Here is a 16,369-nt window from a genome sequence, read left to right as displayed (position 1 = left end):
CGGCCCGCTTGGTCTGAGGGGTTGGACTGACCTGCTTTGAATTAAAAAGCCCCCAAACGCTGCAAACTTTCCTCATAGGGGAATTGTTCCGTCTCTTTGATTATTTTGGGTCGCCTGAGCTATACTTGCACACTCATATGCAATGCAATAAAATCAACAGGCAAGCGCACAGATCCTGAACTTGATGCAACACGGTCAGGCTAGTGGAGTAATTAAAGAGCAATTAACAAAAAATTGATATAAAACTGGGGAAACGAGAATGTGGGGGAGGGGAATAGATTATGTAGTAAAGCTAATGGGTAAAGGGATCCCTGACCGTTAGGTCCAGTCGTGGCCGACTCTGGGGTTGTGGTGCTCATCTCACTTTATTGGCCAAGGGAGCCGGCGTACAGCTTCCGGGTCATGTGGCCAGCATGACTAAGCCGCTTCTGGCGAACCAGAGCAGCGCAGGGAAACGCCGTTTACCTTCCTGCCGGAGCGGTACCCATTTATCTACTTGCACTTTGACGTGCTTTCGAACTGCTAGGTTGGCAGGAGCAGGGACAGAGCAACGGGAGCTAGACCACAGCGCCACCCACATCCCAGATTATGTAGTAGAAAAGAGTTATTGAAATGAACCATGGGTGGGGGGGGGGGGGAGAGGGAAGTCGATGATAACTTTGATAACAAAATATACATTTATCTGTTTAAATTTGTAAAAAAAGGAAAAGGAAATGATATGTGTGGAAGAAAGAGAGATTGGCACGCCAGGAGTTGGTGCAACCCCAGACCATTGGTTTTTCCCATCCTGGGAAAAACTGCATTTTGCTTGCCACTCAAACGCAATTTGCGCCCTCCTGGGAGCCACGTGGGGTGACGCGGGCGTTCCAAGCTCCATTCACAAAAAGCAGGAAGGCGCGCAGGGGCTTGAGCGGCAAGGAAGAAGTGTTGCCGTTCCCTCTGCAGCCTCTCTAGGCGCCTGGACTCGATCTCTTTAACCCCGAGATGCACTTTCCCGTAGCAAGAAAAGCGTGGGGGGGCTGGGGAGGGGACAGCCCTCCCCCTTCTCCAAGTCCACTTTGCAAGAGCAAGAAGAGAAGAAGTGGATCTCTCCCCGGATCCAGCAACGCCTCTCCCTGGTTGATTCCCTTCTTCCGTCTGATCTCTCCCTGTGCAAAGACCTCCCCCGCCCAAAAAAGCCAGACTCGCTAAGGGTGAAATCCCACCCACCCAAACACTCCCCCCCCCCCCGCATTTCAGGGAGAGTCACATCCTGCTGCATTTGGGTCTGGAGGGGTGAGTGGAATTTGTGGGGCGGGGGGGGGGAGGTGATGCCTTCCCGCGGGCAGGATGGGGAGTGGGCGTGTGTGTGTATGTGTGTGTTGTGTGTTGCGGACTCCGGGCATCGGAATCAAGAGTTGCCCGCGTTGGGCTGACAGCGACTCTCCAAAGCTCCGGAGAAAGGACATTCCCAGCCCTACCTACAGACGCCGCATGTAGGGATTGAACCCGGGACCATCTGCATGCGAGGCAGACGCCCTGCCACTGAGCTATGCTCCTTAGCATGGACGTAGGGAATCAGAGAATTGCAGAGTTGCAAAGGAGCACGAGGGACATCCTAGCCCAGGCTCCTGCAATGCAGGAATCTTTTGCCCGATGTGGGTCTGGAAGCCACGACCCTGAGAGTCTCGTGCTCTGCAAATATGTTTTGGGAGGGTGGTTTATTGGTTTGTTTTTTGTTCCCACGGACTCAGCTAAAGAGAGAGAGCGAGAGAGAGAGAGAGTGCTGTCCACAGCTACCAGTTTGGGAGCATCTCTTGGAAGACCTTTGTATGCCAACAGTCCTATGCAGGTTTCTAGAATGTCCCCGGTAGCCAGTCATTTTAATGATTTCTTCATACAGTGGTACCTCGAGTTACAGGCGCTTCAGGTTACAGATGCTTCAGGTTACAGACTCTGCTAACCCAGAAATAGTACCTCGGGTTAAGAACTTTGCTTCAGGACAGAGAACAGAAATCGTGCTCTGGCGGCGTGGCAGCAGCAGGAGGCCCCATTAGGTAAAGTGGTGCTTCAGGTTAAGAACAGTTTCAGGTTAAGAACGGACCTCCAGAACAAATTCAGTTCTTAACCCAAGGTAAAGGTAAAGGTACCCCTGCCCGTACGGGCCAGTCTTGCCAGACTCTAGGGTTGTGCGCTCATCTCACTCTATAGGCTGGGAGCCAGTGCTGTCCGCAGACACTTCCGGGTCACGTGGCCAGCGTGACATCGCTGCTCTGGCAAGCCAGCGCAGCACACGGAACACCGTTTACCTTCCCGCTGGTAAGCGGTCCCTATTTATCTACTTGCACCTGAAGGTGCTTTCGAACTGCTAGGTTGGCAGGCGCTGGGACCGAACGACAGGAGTGCACCCCGCCGCAGGGATTCGAACCACCGACCTTTCGATCGGCAAGTCCTAGGTGCTGAGGCTTTAACCCACAGCGCCACCTGCGTCCCCAGGTACTGCTTTTTAATGTTGCTGTGTGGTTCTGATGTTTAGCAAGAGAAAAGTGTCAGCTTTTAAGTTACAAAGGACTCTTTGCCTGGATATATACAGTGGTACCTCTGGTTGCAAACAGGATCCATTCTGGACGCCCATTTGCAACATGAAAAGAGCACAACCCGCAGCGGCGCATCTGCGCACATGCAGGTTGCGATACGGTGCTTCTGTGCATGCACGTGACGCCATTTTGTGCTTTTGCGCATGCGCCGAAACCCAGAAGTAACCCTTTCCGATCCTTCTGGGTTGCCACGGGACGTAACCTGAAGTATGACTGTATACATACACACACACACACAGTGACAACAAGAGATAGGGGACAGTCATAGAATCATAGTGTTAAAAGGAACCCTGTCCATCATCTATTCCAACCCCCTGCAAGGCAGGAATACGCAGCTGTCCCATATGGGTATCGAACCTGCAACCTTGGCGTTATCAGCACCACACTCTAACCAACGGAGCTACGTCCAGGGGAAAGAGAGACAGGGGAAGAATGTTTCTGAATGAGGATTGGTGATCTCTGGTTCTTCCTGTTTGTTTCTGGAGGGGAGATTTTCTTTCCTGCAGGGCAATGCTCGGATTGACAGCTGGAAACATTCAGCTTGCTTGGAAGCTGTATGTTAACGTCCTTCCTTAAACTTGTGGGAGTAAGCAGGAGGCCTCTCCCCACAGGTCCAAGATGGATCTTTCGGGCACAGCAGGAGACAGAGCAGGAGGAGACCCTGGTGCCACCAAGACTGGGAGCAGCGGAGGATTCTGGGAAGGAACGGTGAAGAAGATCCTAAGTTCAGGAGAAGCTGGCACAGACGTTCGGCGCCAGCGGTTCAGGGAGTTTGGCTACCAGGAGGCTGAGGGCCCCCGAGACTTTTGCAGCCGACTCCACAGTCTCTGCCGTCTGTGGCTGAAGCCGGAAAGGCTCACCAAGGCCCAGATGCTGGACCTGGTGATCCTGGAGCAGTTCCTGGCTGTCCTCCCCCCCGGAGATGGAGAACTGGGTCAGGGAGTGCGGAGCGGAGACCAGCTCCCAGGCGGTGGCCTTGGCAGGCTTCCTCCTGAGCCAGGCAGAAGAGAGGAGGCAGGAAGAGAGACAGGTGAGAGGGTTATCCCCACCCCACCCCAATCATCCAGGCAGTTCTAAGGGACTGAGATGTTAGAGGACATTCGGCACAGAAACATGTGTGTATACCTTTAAGAAGTTTCTGGGATTAATTGGCTGCAGGTGACCGTTGCTATAAAGGAAAAAAGCTGAGTTTTGTTGCCCGCCTGCAGGAATAACACCCACCAGAGTTTGTGTTTATTTGCTTAGTAATAAAGTCTTCGTTTTTGTTTGGGTTTTTACACCTATGTCTCCTGGAGTCACTCTGTCCTCTGCCGCCGGCTGGAAATCCCCCTCCAACATGAGAAGGCAGCCGTGGTTCTGAATACCAGTTTCTGGAAACCGCAGTAGAGGAGAGTGTTCTTGTGCTGCTTCAGTCTAGCTTGCTGGTTTCCCACTGTAGATTTGGAAGGGACCTCCCATGCTTATTCTAGTCCAGCAGTTCTCAACCTGTGGGTCCCCAGATGTTGGACTACAGCCCCCATCGTCCCTGAGCTCTGGCCTTGCTAGCTAGGGGTGATGGGAGTTGTAGTTCAACAACATCTGGGTACCCACAGGTTGAGAAAGGCTGATTTCTAGTCCAACTCCCTGCAATGCAGGAATCTCAGCTAATCTCAGCTAAAGCATCCATGACAGTTGGCCACCCAACCTCTGCTTAAAAACCTCCAAGGAAGGAGAGTCCACAAGCTCCCGAGGGAAACCGTTCTACCGTCGAACAGCTCTTAACTGTCAGAATTTCCCCCCGTAGATTTAGTCAGAATCTCACTTTTTGTAACTTGAAGCCATGGGTTTCAGTCCTACCCTCCAGAGCAGGAGAAAACCACCTTGTTCCCTGCATGTGACAGCCCTTGAGATATTTGAAGATGGCTATCATATCTCCTCTTTACCGGGCTAAACATACCCAGCTCCTTCAACCAGTGAAGGTGGTGAAGGTCCTGTGTGAGTGCCTGGAGGCGGTTGGAGGATGGATGGCGGCTAACAGACTGAGGTTGAATCCTGACAAGACAGAAGTACTCTTTTGGGGGGACAGGAGGCAGGCAGGTGTGGAGGACTCCCTGGTCCTGAATGGGGTAAATGTGTCCCTGAAGGACCAGGTGCGCAGCCTGGGAGTCATTCTGGACTCACAGCTGTCCATGGAGGCACAGGTCCATTCTGTGTCCAGGGCAGCTGTTTATCAGCTCGATCTGGTATGCAGGCTGAGACCCTATCTGCCGGTGGACTGCCTCGCCAGAGTGGTGCATGCTCTGGTTATCTCCCGCTTGGACTACTGCAATGCGCTCTATGTGGGGTACCTTTGAAGGTAACCCGGAAACTACAACTAATCCAGAATGCGGCAGCTAGACTGGTGACGGCTGCCAAGACCACATAACACCGGTCTTGAAAGACCTACATTGACTCCCAGTACATTTCCGAGCACAATTCAAAGTGTTGATGCTGACCTTTAAAGCCCTAAACGGCCTCGGTCCAATATACCTGAAGGAGCGTCTCCACCCCCATCGTTCTGCCCGGACACTGAGGTCCAACGCCGAGGGCCTTCTGGCAGTTCCCTCACTGCGAGAAGCCAAGTTACAGGGAACCAGGCAGAGGGCCTTTTCGGTAGTGGCGCCCGCCCTGTGGAACGCCCTCCCACCAGATGTCAAAGAGAACAACTACCACCAGACTTTTAGAAGACATCTGAAGGCAGCCCTCTTTAGGGAAGCTTTTAATGTTTGATGCATTACTGCATTTTAATATTTTGTTGGAAGCCACCCAGAGTGGCTGGGGAAGCCCAGCCAGATGGTATAAATAATGAATTATTATTATTATTATTATTATTATTATTATTATTAACAACCATTCCTCATAAGGCTCGATGTGCCGTTGGCCTGATCCAGCAGGCCCTTATGTTCTTAATACAGGTATAGATTGGTTATTCGTCCTTCACCCGGAAGTCCCAGCACGGGAATACACACACACTTTAAATGGGATTAAGCCTTTATAACATTTACTAGAGCCACGGAGAAGGTCCTCTTTCCGCCTCACAGCTCCACTGGTTTCTGCAGTAGAGTTTTGCCAGAAGACTTGAGGGAGGAAGGCGAGAATCCATTGCTTGGTTTGCACTGTCCTTCCTAACTTCCTCTCCCTGTTCCCTGTCTGGGTGCCTTGCTTCTGTTTCAGGTGCAAAGCCTGTCCTTAGATGTGGCCGTTGATTCCCACGAGTCAGAGAAGGACCCAACTGACCGTTGTGCAAAGCCCCTCTCGTGGGGTATCGCCCAGGAGGTACAAAGTCTGAATGATTCATTGGGTAAGGGAGGATCCTTTGGGCTTCAGAACTGCAGGATTTTGTGAAGTATCAGCTCTCCTCCTCCTTCTCTGTTTTCTTCCTCCGATGCCCCCTATATTTGGTATAGCGCTTAATTCCATGGCCATCTCTGAGCAGCTTGCAATGAAACTGAGACACAACAAGAGGTCTTATAAGGGGGGGGGGTCGTTATTCCAGTTTGTAATGGCATCAGATTTGAAATTGTTTTTACACATGAAAGCATTTTTAAATGTGTGTGTGTGTTTTAAAGAAGTTTCTCATAATTATTTTTATATGTGAAGCTGTGCAATTTTATTTTCTGTTTTACAAATTGAATTTTGGTGCAACTTAACGACAACTTAAAATACATAAAGTATAACTTGAGAACAAATTAAAAACCCAAAATCCACAAGTGCTTTCCTATTATTGCAGCTGTTGCGAAGTTGTGTGATATTGTCATCTTTTTACTATTTTTTGACGGGGGGTGGGTGGGTTGTTACTAATTTATTGTGAAGTGGCTTTTGAGATACGTTATAGGAAGTTTCATACATGGAATCAAATAAATAGTTGTAATTAAAATTAACAATGACACCCCCACAAAGCAAAGCATAGTAGCACACCCTGAATATTATTATTGTTAATTGTAATAATAGTAGTGTTTCTTGGTCGCTCTACTCGTAAAATAATAATGCAAAGCAACTTTCCAGCACGGTAGACATGCTAAAAGCAATTACAATAATCGCAATCAATATAAGACTGAAAAGCGCACACATCAATACAAAATAAAATACAGGTCTTACAGTTTCTGCCCCACTGAAAGAAGCCTAGTAAAGGTAAAGGTACCCCTGCCCGTACGGGCCAGTCTTGACAGACTCTAGGGTTGTGCACCCATCTCACTCAAGAGGCCGGGGGCCAGCGCTGTCCGGAGACACTTCCGGGTCACGTGGCCAGCGTGACATCGCTGCTCTGGCGAGCCAGAGCCGCACACGGAAACGCCGTTTACCTTCCCGCCAGTAAGCGGTCCCTATTTATCTACTTGCACCCGGGGCTGCTTTCGAACTGCTAGGTTGGCAGGCGCTGGGACCGAACGACGGGAGCGCACCCCGCCGCGGGGATTCGAACCGCCGACCTTTCGATCGGCAAGTCCTAGGCGCTGAGGCTTTTACCCACAGCGCCACCTGCGTCCCGAAAGAAGCCTGAAAACCCTCTAAATGAAGGCCTTAAAAGCCAAAGTAAAATATGGCACCAGCTATACCCAAGGCTGTCCTTGAGGTGTTGTGGTCTTGAGCCACAGCACAAGTCTTTATAGGTCAAAACCAGCCCGGAAACTAATGCAGCCAGCCAGGATTGGCGCCATGCACTCCTTCTGTTTGGCCCACTCTCACTCAGATAAATTGCCCCCATCTCACTGAACAACCCTTTACCCGAAGGTTTCTTTCCCTTTCCCCTTAAAATTCTAGCCCAGAGTATCCTGCTCCTGGGGACCTTTGTGAGGGGGTAGCTAGTAAGTTGGAGTCTCAGACAGGTTTTCTTTAAATAAGCAATAAAGATCTATTTAAGGCAAGATAGTAAATAAACACAAATGGACTCAACACAGGTTACTTCAGGAATACAGGGCAGTTTCACATTTTTTTATTTAAATTAATAAGATTTTATTGATTTTTTCGGTAAAAAGACAACAAAAAAGAACAAAAAACGATACATAGCACTGTAAACACCCTTATATACATATTTTCCAAAATGAAAACTAATAAGAGAAAAAGAAGAAAAGTTATAAGAAAGCAGACAGAAGAAGAAAAAGGAAAATATTAACAAATTCTTGCTTCAAACACTACAGTATATAATCTTAGTTAAAATATTTTAAGACTTCCACCGCATGTCTCTTAGTTATCTTGCTCGCATTTACATCTGTTCTTGAGTCATTTCCCTTTCTTAAATTCTTTCATAATCAATCAAATCTTTATGTTCTCTGTATTCTTCACAAGGTTAGTCTAGACACAACCAAACTTTCGTATTTGAGCCCTGCTTGTATAAATAATCATTTAAACATTTCTATTGTTTCTGAATTATAATTTTTGATCTATGCCTTATTAAATCCGTCAATTTTGCTAACTCCAGGTACTCACAAAGTTTACTTATCCATTCCCCCTTTTGTTGGGATATAATTTCCTTTCCAATGACTGGCTACCAACATTCTCGCTGCCGTTGTTGCGTACAGAAATATGTTGATTTTGTCATTGGGAATGTCGTTATTCAAAATTCCAAATAGATATGCTTCTGCCCTTTTGGTATAAGTGCGGTTTTACTGAGGTACCGTACTTTAAGTAATAGACCTAAGGGCTCTCTCCACACACACACACACACACACACACACACACACACACACAGCCTTCACTGGGTTTGGGAGTTGCCTCTTTTCCTTAGAAGAATCTCTCCCCTCCAGACTAGATTTGAATCCCCAGTAGGCTGTTCCTTTCCAGCTCCTACTTCTCTTGCCTCAACCTCTGCCTCCCTGTAAAATTCTGGTCTGTTCCATCTACAGGACACCACACTCTGTCCTTCACAATATACTCAGAGTGGAAGTTGATTTTCCAGAACCAACTCTTCCTCCCATTCACTCTTTATACCACAACCTGCCCCCTAACTTGTCTCCTTACCTATCTCCCAGCCTCTCCAACCTCAATTCCAGCCCACCTCAACCAACCCTCTCAATATAGGTAGGTAGCCGTGTTGGTCTGCCGTAGTGAAACAAATTTTTTTTTTTTCCCAGTTGCACCTTAGAGACCAACTAAGTTTGTTATTGGTATGAGCTTTCTGAAGAAGTGTGCGTGCACACGAAAGCTCATCCCAATAACAAACTTAGTTGGTCTCTAAAGTGCTTGTTGTTGTTTAGTCGTTTAGCCGTGTCTGACTCTTTGTGACCCCCTGGACCAGAGCACACCAGGCACTTCTGTCTTCCATTGCCTCCCGCAGTTTGGTCAAACTCATGCTGGTCTCTTCGAGAACACTGACCAACCATCTCATCCTCTGTCGGGACTCCTTGTGCCCTCCATCTTTCCCAACATCAGGGTCTTTTCCAGGGAGTCTTCTCTTCTCATGAGGTGGCCAAAGTATTGTAGCCTCAGCTTCAGGATCTGTCCTTCCAGTGAGCACTCAGGGCTGATTTCCTTCAGAATGGATAGGTTTGGTCTTCTTGCAGTCCATGGGATTCTCAAGAGTCTCCTCCAGCACCATAATTCAAAAGCATCCATTCTTCGGCGATCAGCCTTCTTTAAGAAATTTTTAAATTTTGTTTCAACCTCCTCAACTAACTGCCTCTTCTCAAATCCTCTCCTTTTAAACTCTCCCTCCTGGAACCACGGCCAACCAGAGGCTGCCATTTGTTAACTATTTGCTGGCAGGGGAAAAAATAAATGCTTGTTGCATCCAACCTGTCCAGCAAAACCAACTTTTTCATCACATGTGCTCAGGCTGTCTTTCCCTAGCGAGTGCCTGTGTTTTGTGCCCAGCCTCTCCCAGAGTCCCAGCCTGCTTTCAACGTTCTGTTTCTGCCACCTCGCAGGGTCCCGAGGGATGTCCTGCATGCCCCTGGAAATGCCCCATTTTTGTGGTTGCGTGGAAGCGGCAGATGTACAGCCAGCTCAGGTAGGGTGTGGCAAGGCTACCCAAAGAAGGTATAACAGGTATACCCTTGTGCCTCATATGCTGTCATGTATCTTAAAAATGCTTAATGCTAAAAGTGCCTAAATGCTAAGAATCAAATGCCGCCTCTCTTTTGCTGCTGTGCTTGCAGAAAACAGAAATATATTTAGCTGCGTTTGCAATCTGTAAGGAACGTTCCTCATGCTCATGAGATGGTCACCATGACCTGACAAAGCAGGATGTCTGAAGTTGGGTACTTTCCATCTTACGCAGATGTCTGCACACTGGTTGAGAGCCAGTGTGGTGTAGTGGTTAAGAGCGGTAGGCTCGTAATCTGGGGAACCAGGTTTGCGTCTCCGTTCCTCCACATGCAGCTGCTGGGTGACCTTGGGCTAGTCACACTTCTTTGAAGTCTCTCAGCCCCACTCACCTCACAGAGTGTTTGTTGTGGGGGAGGAAGGGAATGGAGAATGTTAGCCACTTTGAGACTCCTTCTTCTTCTTCTTGATAACAAAAGGGGGGATTTTGGCTTTGCCTGCCAAAAGGGGATTTTTTTCCGCTTGCTCGCCGATAATAAGGTAGAAGCAATTAGTGATATCCTGAGTACATATATGGAAAAAAGCAGAAGTGATCTGTAAATGGACATAGGAGGATTTAGGAAGCATTGTGTCCAAGCTCATTGGTTTGATTTTGCTGCAATTTATGAATATGTAATGTTTAATGCTGTTTGGAAAAAGGGATATACAGTGGTACCTTGGGTTACAGATGCTTCAGGATACAGACTCCGCTAACCCAGAAATATTACCTCGGGTTATGAACTTTGCTTCAGGATGAGAACAGAAATCGTGCTCTGGCGGCGCAGCAGCAGCGGGAGGCCCCCATTAGCTAAAGTGGTCCTTCAGGTTTAGAACAGTTTCAGATTAAGAACAGACCTCCAGAACAAATTAAGTTCTTAACCCGAGGTACCACTGTAAACCCAAAGTACCAGAGCTCCACACCCAGTCTTTGGAAGCCAATTTCCGCTGGGTCTTATTGCTGTCAGCAATAAATCTTACTTTCTTTTTCTTCATTGCTGTGTTTGTGATTTTTGAGCACACCTTGAAGGTATCAAGTATTTATCTAACCCTTTGCAACAAGGGAAGTAACTGTTTAAGGACATGGGGGGCACACGGGGGGGGCGTTTTGCCTGTGTTATGAGCCCCCCAAGCATAACCCAGTATTTCTCATATGAAGGGCTGCATAGAATGTAGAACCGTAGGCACAAATACCTGTTGGAAATGTAAAGAAAAAGAAGGGACCTTTTATCATATGTGGTGGAAGTGTAAGATAATAAAAGCATTCTGGGAAATGATATACAATGAACTGGGAAAAATGTTTAAAATAACTTTTACCAAAATAAAAACCCAGAGGCTTTTCTATTAGGAATTGTAGGTGCTGAAATTCCAAGGGAGCAGAAAAGACTTTTTAGTGTGTATGACGACAGCTGTGCAGATGTTGTTAGCCCAGAGATGGAAAGAAGATAAAGTCCCTACCAGAGTAGAATGGCAAATTAAGTTGATGGGTTATGCTGAAATAGCAAAACTGACTGGAAAGCTTAGGAACCAGGAAGACCAAAACTTTAATAAGGAATGAGGGAAAATTATAATTTACCTTGAAGCATTTCAAAATGTTAGCGGGACTACAATAACACTTGTAATGTAACGAGAACTATGGACACAACAGAGTTATATAAATTTGTATTATTTAAAAAAAAGATGCAGTAGAAAAGGTTTAACAACAGAACCCATGGAGGGGAAAGTCCAGAGATTCATGGAAGCCTTATAACTTTGGATGTGTTGTAGAGTTGGCAGGCACCCCCAAAGGTTCAATCCCATGCAAAGGTTCAATCCCATGCAATGCAGGAATTTCAACTAAATTGAAAGATGGCCACCCATCTCCTGAGGGAGTCTGTTCCTTGGGATCCTCTGTTCCTAAGGGATGTCTGCTTCCCCTTCCAGGATCTGGTGACCTTCGAGGATGTGGCCGTGTATTTCAGCAACAAGGAGTGGGCCCTACTCAGCACACGGCAGAAATCCCTGCACAGAGAAGTCACCTTGGAGAACTCTTGGAATGTGGCCTCTCTGGGTAAGAATCTATCCCCTCTGTGCTCTGACTTGAGGTAGTTCAGCAAGACTTGGACTCCTCTTGACCTGTATCCTTGTGGGAGAAATTCCTCTGGGGGGTCAAGGATGGAGACTCACACCAAATTCCCCATCGATCAGACTTTATTCAGGCATTTCCCCCCACGGATAACTTGTTCCGGCACATATCCCTTGTTGTTTATCCGGTGTTTTAAGGGCTCAGGAGGGGATGTATTTGACTCCTCCTTGCGCACACATGCAGCCTCCCCGGACGTGTGCATGTTCTTGTGGTTGAAGCGGTTCTTAAAACCGTGAAGCCAACCGGTGCTGGCTTTGAATTCCTTCGCTGGCTGTGGAAGGTAGGAAGCTTGCTTAGAGAGGGAGAGAGCCTTTTGGTGCAAGCAAAGTCCTTTTGGTGCAAGCGCATGTTTCTGGGTGGGAGCGCACGTTCCCTGCTTTTTAGCTTTCCCGCCAGTTGAGGAGTGGCCGTGCTCTCAGACAGAACCATCTCCAAATTTCCCCCTGCATCTTTCAAATTTGTTTGCTTATTTTTCAGTCGCTTGTGCAAATAAAGTGAGGGTAAATTGTGGGTTTGCTGTATTTCTTAAGGATCCTCTTTATTTCTGTGATTGTGAGTTGTTTTAAACTTTTTTAATGTTTTAATTTCTGTAACCTACCATGGTACCTTTGGGCGAAGGGCAGGGTAATAATAATAATAATAATAATAATAATAATAATGATGATGATGATGATGTTCTTTTCTCCTGCTGTGCTCTTACCAGGTTTCTCTGTCTGATTTCAGCAGGTGATGGGGGGGATGAGAAACATGGAGACCAATATGCCAGGCCAGTAGGGGGAAGCAAGATTCAGGAGATGGAAGAGAACTTCAGGACTCCAGAAGGAGAGAATAAGCAGAAGAAAAACCCAGCAGAGGAAGGCAAGAAGACATATTGGCCAGGGATTAACCTCCACGAAGTTCCAGTTCAGGAACACAATCCCAAGGGAAAGAAAAGGAATATCTGCCCCGTGTGTGGGAAACACTTCAGCTACAAATCAGATCTCAGTGTTCATAGGAGAATCCACACGAGTCTGAAGCAACACAGATGTTTGGAGTGCGGGGTGAGCTTTAGGCAGAGCGCACACCTCGCTACTCATCAGACAATCCACACGGGCGAAAAGCCATATCAGTGCTCAGTGTGCGGAAAGAGCTTTCGGCAGCGTGCCAACTTCACATCACATCAGAGAACCCACACGGGAGAGAGGCCGTATCACTGCTCCGAGTGCGGGAAGAGCTTCAGTCGGAACACAAGCCTCACTGCCCACCTAAGGAAACACACGGGAGAGAAACCCTACAGCTGTTCCATGTGCCGCCGGAACTTTTGCGACAAGTCGGGCCTGAACCTGCACCAGTTAATTCGTTCAAAGGACAAGCCTCATAAATGCCTGGTGTGCGGCAAGAGCTTCATTCGGCGCTCGCAGCTGACCTCCCACGAAGGGATCCACACGGGAGAAACCGTACCGGTGCTCAGTGTGCGGGAAGAGCTTCCATCGGACGTCCAACCTGAAGTCGCACCAGAGGATTCACGCAGGAGACAAACCCTACAATTGCTTGGAATGCAGCAGGAGTTTTTACGAAAAATCGCGCCTTCTCACACACCAGAGAATGCACATGGGGGAAAAGCCGTATCAGTGCCCCGAGTGCGGGAAGAGGTTTCACGATAAGTATAAGCTAAGGAGCCATCAAAGGAACCACGGGGGGGAGAGAAGCCGGTCGCGTCGTGGCGTGTTGAAATGGCTTCCGACGGTGCCCCCGTCTTGCATGCTCTCAGAGAATTGACACAGGGACACCAACACGTGATTTCTGAGATTGAATAGCAAAGGATTCGGCTAAGCCTTTATAAACTTTAAAGAATCCACCTTGGAGATGAACCTTCCCCTCCCTCCCAACTACTTGAGATAGGAAAAAGAGTTAACAAGGACTCACTCGAACCAATGGCTTCATGTTTTAGGGAAGGAGATTCCGACTAAACATATGGAAAAACTTTCTGGCAGTAAGAGCTGTTTGACAGTAGATTCTATGATTCCAATATAGATCACTGGCATACCAATACCTTTTAAATTTTTATTTAATTTTTGTATTGGCATTAAAAATGTGCAAAAATAATGGGAAATACAAGACACACAGCTCCAGCCCCACATATGCAGCCCCATCCTTGTACCCACAGTGGCCTCAGGTTGTATATTTACATAATTGTTCCTTTTTGATCCATAAAGGACCTGTTCAGTGCTCAGGAAACTGCTTCATTCTAGGGTTGTTTGACGTGTGAAACATAGTTCAGATTGAAATAAAACCTTACTATACCCCAGACAAATTCACATTTAAATGTATGGCGTGTGAAAAGGGGTTTAGTCAAAGTCGATCACTTAAGAGTACATCAATGAACTCACACGGGAGAGAAACAAATTGAATGTGTGGAATGTGAAGTCAAGCCTTAGTTCACATGAGCAAACTCACACAGGGTATAAACCATTTAAATGTATGGAGAGTTTGTTAGAAGGCACAGCTTGCTTTGCATCAACAAACTCACACAGGGAGAGACTTTCACTGATAATAGAACCCATGCAAAACATCAACAAACGGGGAAACCCATTTAAATGTATGGAGTGTGGAAAGTATTTCACTCAGGGTTCACTCCTTCACATCAAAAAACTCAAAGGGTAAAAGCAATTTTAAATGTACGGAGTGCATACAATGTAGTGGTGTTCATATGTAAATTTGTTTAGCTACCGTATTTTTCGCTCTATAAGACACACTTTCCCCCTCCTAAAAAGGGGAAATGTGTGTGCGTGTAGGGATATCGCGGAGTGGTGAGTGGGGTCCGGAGGGAGCACACTTCTCCGCCAGCAGGCAGCCACAGTCTGCCTGCACGCGTGACCCTGGGGTATGTAGCATACTCCCCCTCAGACAAGTCATGGCTGTCTCGAACATTGTTCCCTCTGTCTGACCTTTTGCGGTCTCAGCAGTCTGCAGTGTCCTGTCTGTAACCTTTGTCCCTGAGACCTTTTGCCTCCTTCGTCATACACTGTGCAAGGGGGAAATGACGCTGTGGAAACAGGTGCCAAAATAACTTTGTACCAGCCCACGATCTTGGGACTGGGAGATGTGTAAAGGTCACAGGCCAAAATGTATCTGCCTAGCTTGCATATTTGTCTCAATAAAAAGGAGGCTCCACAGGCTAGCTGGCAGCTCGCTTCAGCCCACCTGTGCGCAGCTCACATGATGATCAACTCCTGTCTTGGGCCTTCACTTCATGTGCGTCCTATGGAGCAAATGCAGGCTTCGTGGGCTACCCCAGAAGCCAGAACAGCGAGAGGGAGCACTGCGCAGCGCTCCCTCTCGCTGTTCTAGCTTCCAGCTTAGCCGCGCGAAGTCTTCGCAGGGGAGCGGGGAGCCTTCATCCCGCTCCCCTGCACCGGCTTCGCACAGCAATCCATGGCTTTCGCGGGAGGTGGGGGAAGGGACAGAGCATGGCTTTCTCACTTCACCCACCTCTTGCAAAAGCGCCCAAGAGCCACGCTCCCTTTAAAGAGCTGCGCGGAGTGTGTGTGTGTGGCTCTTGGGGGCTTTTCCCCGAGGAGGGAGAAGGGCAGCCTGTCACTGACGGGCTGCCCTTCTCCCTCCTCGGGCAAAAGCCTGCAAGCGCCACACATACGCTCCATGCGGCTCGTGAAAGGGAGCGCTGAGCAGAGTGGGATGCATACAGGCTCTGCTCAGCGCTCCGTTTAAATTATGTTTTTTTTTTTTTTTTTTGCATCCCCCCTCTAAAAACTAGGTGCGCCTTATGGTCAGGTGCATCTTATGGAGCTAAAAATACGGTATGTATTAAAGTGATGAAGGTACAGTGAGGGGGGAAAGTATTTGATCCCCAGCTAAATTTGCCCCTTTGCCCTCTGACAAAGAAATGACCAGTCCGTAATTTTAATGGTAATAATAATAATAATAATAATAATAATAATAATAATAATAATAATAATTTATTATTTATACCCCGCCCATCTGGCTGAGTTTCCCCAGCCACTCTGGGCGGCTCCCAATCAGTGTTAAAAACAGTACAGCGTTACATATTAAAAACTTCCCTGAACAGGGCTGCCTTAAGATGTCTTCTGAATATCAGGTAATTATTTATCTCTTTGACATCTGAAGGGAGGGTGTTCCATAGGGCGGGCGCCACTACCGAGAAGGCCCTCTGTCTGGTTCCCTGTAGCTTTGCTTCTCGCAATGAGGGAACCGCCAGAAGGCCCTCGGCGCTGGACCTCAGCGTCCGGGCAGAATGATGGGGGTGGAGACGCTCCTTCAGGTATACAGGACCGAGGCCGTTTAGGGCTTTAAAGGTCAGCACCAACACTTTGAATCGTGCTCGGAAACGTACTGGGAGCCAATGCAGGTCTCTCAGAACCGGTGTTATATGGTCCCGGCGGCCACTCCCAGTCACCAGTCTAGCTGCCGCGTTCTGGATTAATTGCAGTTTCCGGGTCACCTTCAAAGGTAGCCCCACGTAGAGCGCGTTGCAGTAGTCCAAGCGTGAGATAACTAGAGCATGCACCACTCTGGCGAGACAGTTCGCGGGCAGGTAGGGTCTTAGCCTGCGTACCAGGTGGAGCTGGTAGACAGCTGCCCTGGACACAGAGTTAACCTGCGCCTCCATGGACAGCTG

General features: G+C 48.0%; 1 pseudogene across 1 annotated transcript; it reads left to right on the top strand.

Annotated features, from left to right (window-relative positions):
* Window positions 1–1,301: 1,301 nt before the first annotated feature.
* Window positions 1,302–15,027, top strand: LOC114592601 (uncharacterized; annotated as a pseudogene). Its single transcript, XR_013391637.1, has 5 exons — window positions 1,302–2,113; window positions 2,476–3,606; window positions 5,769–5,870; window positions 11,532–11,658; window positions 12,457–15,027. The product of XR_013391637.1 is annotated as an uncharacterized LOC114592601 (transcript).
* Window positions 15,028–16,369: the final 1,342 nt, after the last annotated feature.

Source organism: Podarcis muralis, chromosome 2 (assembly GCF_964188315.1).
Source record: "Podarcis muralis chromosome 2, rPodMur119.hap1.1, whole genome shotgun sequence".
NCBI classification, from domain to species: Eukaryota; Metazoa; Chordata; class Lepidosauria; order Squamata; family Lacertidae; genus Podarcis; species Podarcis muralis.
The sequence above is the reverse complement of the archived record's forward strand: the minus strand, read 5'-3'. Positions and strand labels throughout refer to the sequence as shown.